The sequence below is a fragment of the Equus przewalskii genome, chromosome 25 (assembly GCF_037783145.1).
Source record: "Equus przewalskii isolate Varuska chromosome 25, EquPr2, whole genome shotgun sequence".
NCBI lineage: Eukaryota > Metazoa > Chordata > Mammalia > Perissodactyla > Equidae > Equus > Equus przewalskii.
The window spans coordinates 15768024-15777055 of record NC_091855.1 but is presented as its reverse complement, the minus strand read 5'-3'; the positions used below and the strand labels follow the sequence as shown (position 1 = coordinate 15777055).

Below are 9032 nucleotides of genomic sequence, written 5' to 3'. Positions count from 1 at the left end.
TTCATGGGTCAAAGACTCAATACTGCAAAGATGTCAATTCTCTTCAAATTGATCTACAGATTCAGTGTAATCTTAATTAAAATCTCAGCAGGGTTTTTTCGTGAAAACTGATGAGCTAATTCTAAAATTTATGTGTAATTGCAAAGGGCCAAGAATAACCAAGATACTCAGGAAGAACAAAGCAAATACACTCATCTTACTAGATATCAAGATTTCTCATAAACTACAGTAATTAAGACAATATGATGTGAATAAAATAATAGAAAAATAAGCCAATAAAACAGTGAGTCCATAAACAGACCCATACATACACAAACACTTGGTTTATATCAAAGGTGACATTTCAGGTGAAATGATCTCTTTTCAATAAATTGTACTGGGTTATTTACATATCCATAGGGGAAAAAAATGAAATTGTACCCCTACTTCACATTAAATACAAAAATGCGATTTCAGGAGAATTGCAGATCTAAATTTGAATGATTAAAAAAATAAGAAATATCCTGATGACCTTGGATAGACAAAGGAACAGGAATCATAAAGCACTTAGGATAAAGAAAAAAATGATAAATATACTACATTAAAATTAGGAACTTTTATTCATCAAAAGACACAATTAAGGGGGCTGGCCCTGTGGCCGAGTGGTTAAGTTCGTGCACTCCGCTGGAGGCGGCCCAGTGTTTCGTTGGTTCGAATCCTGGGCACCCACATGGCACTGCTCATCAAACCAAGCTGAGGCAGCGTCCCACATGCCACAACTAGAAGGACTCACAATGAAGAATATACAACTGTGTACCTGGGGGCTTTGGGGAGAAAAAGGAAAAAAATAAAATCTTTAAAAAAAGTCACAATTAAGAAAATGAAAAGGCAAGCCACAGATTGGGAGAAGATATTTGCAATGCATGTAACAGAGGACTCATATCCAGAATATGTAAAGAACCCCCATGGGTCAATAAGAAAAAGACAGACAAGCCCACAGAAAAATAAGCAACAAACTTGAACAGATACCTAACAAGAGAGGATATCCCAAAGCCAATACACGTATGAAAAAGTTCTCACTTTAATAGTCACTAGGAAAATGCAAATGAAAACCACAAATTAAAGTTAAATGCACACTCACCAGAATGGCTAAAGTTAAACAGATTAACAATACTAAGTGTTGACGAGAATGTGATGCAACAATGCTGGGGTGGGGGAGGTGTAAATTGGGACAAACAACTGAAAACTGTCATTATCAATTAAAGCTGCATATTCACATACCTCATGAGCCAGGGAGTCCATTCCTGAGTATACCCCCAAGAGAAGTGAATACACATGTGAACCAAAGACATGTATGCAAATATCATAGCAGCACTATTCAAAATAATAAAAAGCTGGAAGCAACATGGACGGCAATCAAGAGCAGAAGGAAAAGTTAAATGGTGGTGTGTTCATTCAATGGAAACACTACAGCAGTGAAAAATAACAAAACCACTGGGACACACAATATGGATAAACCTTACACACATAATGTCAAGCAGACACAACAGTACATTTTATGCTTCCATTTATATAAAGTTCAAAGTCACATAAATCTCATACACGGTTTTAGAAATCAGGAGAGTATTTACCTTTGCAGAGGAGGAGTGTGACTGGGCGGGGCGCCAGAGGAGTACCTGGGACACCGCTAATATTCATTGTTCTGGGTGCTGATTACACGACGTGTCTTCACTTTGTTAAAATTCTTTGAGCTTATATTTATGACTTGTACACTTGTTTGTATGTGTGTTTTACTTCAACAAATAATTTTATTAGTGAAAAAACAGAAAAATAATTAAGTGACAAATTTTGGAAATACAAGTTATAAGAGGGTTAAAAATTATATAATCCATAGGGAAGAATTATGTCTCACTAAACGATCCTATTATCAAATGTTGCTTATTAAACACTTATCTTCAACTTGATTGTCTGCTCTCGCCTCTTCTTAACTGCTATCAGATTGCACAGTCTGGGGCTGTGGAAATGCTGGCACCTGGGGACAGGGGCGTCTGTGACAAGCAGCCCGGTAGCTTGTGTGGAACGCAGAGCTAATGGCAGCAAAGGCAGGCAGGGCTGCTCCTTGGGAAGTGCCCGAGGCCCCATCTTTGGTGAGGCACCGACTTGTGGAGTTCTGGGCATAATGGCAAATAATGGGGCATAACTGAGAAGACACGTGGCCCTTTCTCACTGTTCATTCCACTCGCCGCATCGTGCTGCCAGCCTCTGGAGAAAGAAAAGCATTACCTGCTTCTGCCTGTGTGACCTTAATGGGAGTCACTTCAGCCATCTGAGATCTCTTCTTCTCTAGATAAAGGGACAGTATGCACTCCTCTGGAGGCAGTTTAAAAAAATAATTTTTCCTGAACAGGTCTGATACACTTCTACTTCAGGGCCTTGACACTTGCTGTTCTGGGACTTTCTTCCCTCAGGCTCTCTTCCTCCCTCCTTCGGGCTCTGGCTCAACTGTCACTTTCTCACTGAAGCTTCCAGGACAAATTCTCTGACTTTCTTTAATTAAAAACATCTGACAATTTCTCCTCCTTCCTCAGCAGTCCCCACCCCCTTTCCTTCTCCCCTGCGTTATATTTTCTCCATAGCGCTTATGATGTGCCATGCCCTGTGTATTTTGTTTGTTTATTTTCATCATCTGCTTCTTCCTTTAGAATGTAGGCTCCCTGAAGGCAGGGATTTTATCCTCAGTGTTCACAGCCGTATCCCCAGCACCACAGTATCTGGCGCACAGAATGTGTTCCACAAATATTTACTGAGTGAAATAACACGTGTAAAAGTACATCGCACAGGGTCACAGCAGGCATTCGATAAAAGCCCGTTTCCTTGCTTCCTTTTTGTTAGATTATAAAGTCTAGGATGTTTCAAGCTTCCAAATAACCCCAGGTAACTCCTTGAAGTTGGAATATAAACAAGGCCTCATAGAAGCAGCCAGAAGACTTGGATTCTGTCTTAGATTGCTAGGGCTGCCAGAAAAAAAAATCCCACAGACTGGGTCGTTTAAACAGCAGAAATTATTTTCTCACAGTCTGGAGGCTAGAAGTCCAAGATCAAGTGTCGGCAGCTGTGGCTTCTTCGGAGGCCTCTCTCCTGGGCTTGCAGAAGGCTGCCTTCTCGCTGTGCCTTCGCGTGGTCTTCCCTCTGTCTACCTGTCTGTGTCCTCTTCTTATAAGGACACTGGTCATTCAATGAGGGCCCACCCTAACGAGCCCATTTTAACTTAATTACGTCTTCGCAGGCACATCCGAGCCTCAGTTTCCTCCCAACTTAAAAATGCAGTTTGTGGTTCTTGCTCCTAATGCTGATGAAAAACAGCTCAGTTGCTGGCTTTCTTGTTGTGAAAATCCCCTTGAGTTCTGTCACAACCAGAAACAAAGGAACAGACAATAGCCGAAACTGAAGGCAGATTGTCATCAACTTTACTGTCTTCCAACCCTGTATGCATGCAGTAGAGAAAAAAGTGACACTCTGTCTAGTGCTGAAAGGACAAAGTTGGTTGTAGAACTCACAGTGGGAGAGAAGCAGGGTTAGGAGGGAGAAAGAAAGAGAATTAACATGTTTGGGGGAATTATTCTATACTGGAAACTGTAACCTCACTGAACCCTGACAACAACGCCATAAGATGGATATTACTGTTGTGATTATTATCACTTCCATTTTGCTGGTGAGGACAGGGAGGCTCAGAATGCAGAGTCGGGTTTGGTTATTTCAGTCCACCTGGAACTTAGAGAACCCACACGAGTCGCTCTGCCTGTAGCAATGGCTGAACCGGCTTCGACACCTCCCTCACCTCCCACCTTCCTACCTGGCAATGTCCTGCTGCAGGTGACAAGATGAAGTTGAGGCTCCCGTTGGTTTTTTGGCAGTTCTTCGAAGAAAATTCTGTTTTTACTGCTGCTGTTGTGGTTGTTTTAGCAAATAGGTATGTTCACTGAAAAAATATCAACAGATATAAACAGGCAAAAGAAGAAAATTCTAGAACAAGAAAAACTTACCTATGGGGATAGAAAACAGATCATTGGTTGCTTGAGGGGAGGGGGGTAACTGCAAAGGGGCCTGAGAGAACTTTTGAGGGAGATGAAAATGTTCTGTATCTTGATTGTGGTTGTCATACGTACTTTTGTCAAAACTCATCAACCTGTACACTTAAAACAGGTGAATTTTATTGCATGTAAATTATACCTCGATGACATTGATTTCAAAAGAAAAATAAGGGGCTGGCCCCATGACCAAGTGGTTAAGTTCGCATGCTCCTCTGCAGGCGGCCCAGTGTTTCGTTGGTTCGAATCCTGGGTGCGGACATGGCACTGCTCATCAGACCACGCTGAGGCAGCGTCCCACATGCCACAACTAGAAGAACCCACAACGAAGAATATACAACTATGTACCGGGGGGCTTTGGGGAGAAAAAGGAAAAAAATAAAATCTTTAAAAAAAGAATAAATAAAAAGAAAAATAAATCACCAGTAATCACACCACCCAAAGATAACCATTATTGCCATTTTGGTGTTTTTCTGCTGCCAGGGTGCACATGTGTGTGCTTGCACACACGCACACACAAACACACAGTATCACACTCTATTTTCTGTTTTTTTCTCTTTCTCAATAACACATCATGAAAGCCTTTCCACATCACAATACGGAATGCCGCATCAGCATTTGTATAATGGTAGAATACACCATCATGGCAATGTAACACGATCTTCTCTACCAATTCTCTCTGTTGGAAAATTAAGATGTTTCCAATTCTTCACTATTATAAACACTACCATGAATATCCTTGTAACTAAGTATTTGAGCACATCCTTAATTATTGCCATAGAATAAATTTCTACCAGTAAAGTTACTGGGTCAAAAGAGTTGCACATTTTTTAAAGAATTTGATACATCTTTCAAAATTGCCCTCCCAAAAGGCTACACCAACTTAGGCGCCCACCAGCCCATCTCTGAGTCTTGACTGTAGACTAATCAGCATCATGGATCTCCATGGAAACAAACACAAGGTAAATCTTACCAGTTGACATATCCTGAAATCCCACAGCTTTAGAAGTTACTGAAATCTTGCAGGGTCAGTGTCTCAGCCCTAACTTTAGCTGAATTCAAGGCCCATAAGTGTTCAGGGATCTGAGATCCCAGGGCTCAGTTAGGAGTACATCCAGGATTCAACCTTAGAACAGAAACCACCACGTGATTTGCTGAAGCCACATTGAGTCAAGGGACCAGGAAAGAACTTAGGCCATCCCAGGCTCAGATACTCTCTAACTTCCATGCCCACTTAATCTCTTCGGAGCAAACCTTGTTCCAGAGCAGCTCTTCAACGGGCCTAGCGATCCAGGAAGTCGCACATACTGTTGTGTTTATCAGCAAAACTCCAGTTGGTTCCACCTTATTCCAGTCCTCGGTGTTGCTGCATGCGGCCTTGGAATGGTTATTTAACCTCTTTAAGCCTCAATTTCCTCAACAGAAAAATGGAGTTAGTAATTGTACCTATCTCAGAGAGTTTTATGAGGAATGATGTGAAATAATACATTCAAGTTCATTAGCAGGGCGCCTGACCCTAGGAAGTGCTGATACTTGCTAAACATCATTCTGGTTTGTCGGCCCCTCATACTTGGCTTCAGGCAGCAGAGGCCTGAGAGGAACAACTTCCCACCTTCTATTCTGTCCCAGAAGCTGTACTGGTGTCTCTAGGAAAGGCCAGCCACCATGCTCCTTTTAGATCTGCCTAATGCTATCCATAAACTAGGGAGTGAAACCCCCTTCTTGGGGAGGCCTGCCCACCCCTCATGCCTCCAGGACCAAGCCTGACAAATATAGCAGAAATTACAGGCATCTGATGTAAGGCTACGTGTGTACACTTCGCTTGAGCCAAGCCCCAAACCCTAGTCCTGCTGCTGCATCAAAGGACCATCTCTCTTCCAGGCTCCAGGCCCAGAGTAAGCAGCAATTTGGGAGACAGCCCCCTCTTATTTTTAGCCTTAAAAACCCAAAAGCCAACATACCAGCGCTCACCCAAGCGTCTCTCACAAGCTGTTGTTTGATTTGGGTTGAGAAAATGACAGACTGAGTTCTGCACCAAGAACAGAAGAAAAAAAGAGGGGGTAAAAAGGAGTTTTATTTTCCCTCCACTGCCAACCTCCATCCCCCTCAACTCCTCCCCTAGGCCTGGGTGGACCCTGCCTGGGTAATCGTCCCCTGCTATATTTAAAAACCACAGATGTGTTTGGTGGAGACTTAATTTCGGAATTGCAGGCGGCGTCTCCTGAGGACAAGGGGAAAGCCGATGCTGCGCGCCCGCCCGCCAGGCCGCCCTCCCCGCCTGCTGCCCGGAGCTCCGGACTGCGCGGAATCCAGGTCAGGACGCGCCGCCGTCTTGGAACTGCCGCTGGCCGGGAGGCGCCGGGCGTCAGGCTCCAACGATTGGGTGGGTGGCCGCGGGCTAGGGGTTCCGTCTGCATTCGGTCCTCGGGGGTTCTCTGGACGCGAGGTGCAAGCTTGACTTTCCGCTGCTGGTCGGAAGGCGATCTGAAAATTCCCCCCTCGGCGCGCGAGGATAAATATGCGCGGCTTGTCATCCCGTGCAGCGCTCTCTCTCCCAGCTGATAGGGTGACGTTCGGCTGGGAGGCTTGGAGATTGGCTTTTTGATTTGGCTTCTTGCTGCAGCTTAATGGGCAAAGCTCTGGGCTCGCCCAGAAACCAGCCCCTCCGCGCGTCCCCTCCGCGCGCCGCGAGGCCGAGACGTCTCCCGCGGTGACGGCGTGCGAGGCGGAGAGCCGGCGCGCTCCCAGCCCCGGGAAAGCCCCGGCGACGCGACTGCAAGCCGCGGTCCCTCGGAGCCGCCAGGGCGCGCCAGGCTGCTCGCTTTTCTGCCCCTCCCGGCAGGGATCCCCTCGCTCTCCCGGGCTTCATCTCGAGCCCGCGCCCCGGGTCGGGGTTTTCCGGGGGTCTTCGGGGGGGGGGGTTTGCTCTCCTTCTTAAATCGGCGCTGAGGGACCCCTCCCCAGGCCCCCTGCCCTGGCCCCAGCCCTCGCGCTCCAGATGCGCTGCCCCGCAGCTCCCTGAAAGCTGCGAGCCCAAGCGCCCCGGCAGGCGGGCGGCGGCGGCCAACTGACATGCCCCGGACGCGGCTGCGGCCGGCGGGCAGCCCGCGGGGGCGATGAGGCGCTGCGGCCGGTGAGGAGCCGGGCGGCGGGGGCATCGCGCACCGTCCTCACCCCCCTCACTTGCCCACTCTGCTCGGGAGACCGAGAGGAAACGGTGAGTAATGGAGTGAGCCTCTTGCCCTTCCCCCTCAACGAGCGGCCGAGGCAGGGGAGGCACAGGTTGGGGGGCTTGGGATGTCCCCAAGAGGGTTCCTGGTTGTGAATAACGACGTTAATTATTTGTCTAGATCATTCATATGAACTGCCTTCCTGTGTGTGTGGGGGAGGTTAGTGCCTGAAGAGATTGGGGGAGGATGCCCCGGAAAGTGCACATTTTGTATGCGGTGCTGGGGGGGTGCGTTCTGGCAGCGAGTGTCTACTGTGGGGCGGGGGGGGGGGGGTGCCGAGGGCACCGCGCAGAAAGAGATGCCTGGGCATGTGTGTGCAGTCCGGTCGCGGGTTTTCCGGGTGAGTGGCGGGTGCGCACTGGGAAGCCTGAATGTTGCGTTGCGTGCTGGATGCATGTGTGCATGTGTGTGCTGGCTGTGCCAGGGCGTGTTGTGCTCCTGGGTCTGTGAGTGCCGGCGGAGTTTGGGGCTAGGAGGGGAGCGCGTTACCCGCTCCGCGCGCGCCCGCGTGCACACACGCACGCGCGCACCCCAACCTCGGGACTCCGCCGCCGCCGCGGGTCGGTAACTGCAGCCCCAGAGCACCCGCCCGCGGCGGCCAAGCGGGCGGAGAGAAAGAGGGCTTCTCCCGGCCTGTGCCTTCCAGACTGCGGTGGTCTGGGCGGTCCAGGGCTAGGTAGAGAGAAGTCCGTAACTACTCCCTGCCCCTTGCCCACACCCCCCTCACCGACACCACCCACCCCCCCCTACACACGCACGCACGCACATACACACGGCCGCAGGCCCTCCCTCATTCACAGGCTAGCGCTGCTCCTGCAGACCCTGCATGACCTGCCCAGGGGACCTGAGCCACTGGGGGAGATGAAGAAAGCAATTTGTTCCGGGGGGAAAAAAGCAGTTTTTCGTCTTTATTCATTGTGCTTTATTTTTAACCGTGGAGGGGTAGGGGAACGTTTAATGCAACAGACGCCTTTAATGCAGTGCCATAAATTTACCCGCTTGCTGCCCGCCTCTCTCTCTTCTGGCGATTAAAAAACAAACCCTGAACGTTTGGTGGTTCAGCGTCCTGGGCAGAAGGATGGGAATTGGGGGCAGTTTATCAGAAAGGAAGGCCGCAGTTGGGAGTAGGCTCAGAGCTCCTGGGTGGTCAAGAAGCACCCCAAGCGGAGGGAGTTGTGGATACGTGACAGGAACACATCCGGCCTGCTGGTGGGGCACCGAAAGGGAAGCCTCGGGGCCTCTGGCGACCTGGTGACTTGCAGCCGCGTGTGATTAATCTTCCACAGCTGTTGTGCCCCATCCACTTGAGCTGAGCTCTTGTTTACCTCCATTTTCAAATATAGCTGCTGCGCCACGCTCTTCCTGAAATAGGGGGATCAGTTCACTCTGTATGGGCGCCTGGCCTTCCGCCGCTCCTTTTTGCCGGCCTGGCTGGGTCCAAGTGTGAGGGGAACCTGCCCCTGCCTGCCTTGCGGTTCTGCACATGAGGATGGTTGACGGTCAGAGGTCGGAGTGACTGCTGTGGGCTCATTCCCCAGCCCCTCATTGCAATCTACAGTTGCTATCTGCAGCCGCCCATGCTCCCCCCAATAAGTCCACTCCATAGCCTCCTTTTTCTTTAAATAAAATATAGATTTTGGGTTGAGAAGCAGCAGATGGAACCTGCAGAACTGAACTTGGTTGAAGTGGTTCCTGAACTTCGTGGAGATGGGAAGGCTGTTCACGCAGTTTCCTC

The 9032-nt window shown here is 48.8% G+C and overlaps 1 protein-coding gene and 1 long non-coding RNA gene across 9 annotated transcripts in view; one reads left to right on the top strand and one right to left on the bottom strand.

The window, feature by feature from the left end:
* Positions 1 to 580: 580 nt before the first annotated feature.
* On the bottom strand, positions 581 to 6553 carry LOC139079443 (uncharacterized). 2 transcript variants are annotated; one of them, XR_011533125.1, is made up of 6 exons: positions 6029 to 6155; positions 5322 to 5482; positions 5041 to 5193; positions 3833 to 3958; positions 1611 to 3383; positions 581 to 803 (listed from the first exon to the last, which is right to left on the bottom strand). It is a non-coding gene; the product is annotated as an uncharacterized lncRNA (long non-coding RNA). The 2 variants fall into 2 exon arrangements; XR_011533126.1 differs by lacking the exon at positions 581 to 803 and having other exon boundaries at positions 1756 to 3462; positions 6029 to 6553.
* A 117-nt stretch (positions 6554 to 6670) lies between these two features.
* SLC8A3 (solute carrier family 8 member A3) overlaps positions 6671 to 9032 on the top strand; it is a 139683-nt gene continuing 137321 nt past the window's right edge. For 3 of the 7 annotated variants that reach the window (XM_070594564.1, XM_008537241.2, XM_008537237.2), the window contains exon 1: positions 6763 to 7284. The gene's annotated coding sequence lies outside the window, so the exon portion shown is untranslated. Of the gene's footprint in view, positions 7285 to 9032 lie in introns of all 7 variants that reach the window. The other 4 variants (XM_070594565.1, XM_008537239.2, XM_008537242.2 and 1 more) reach the window with 3 other exon arrangements.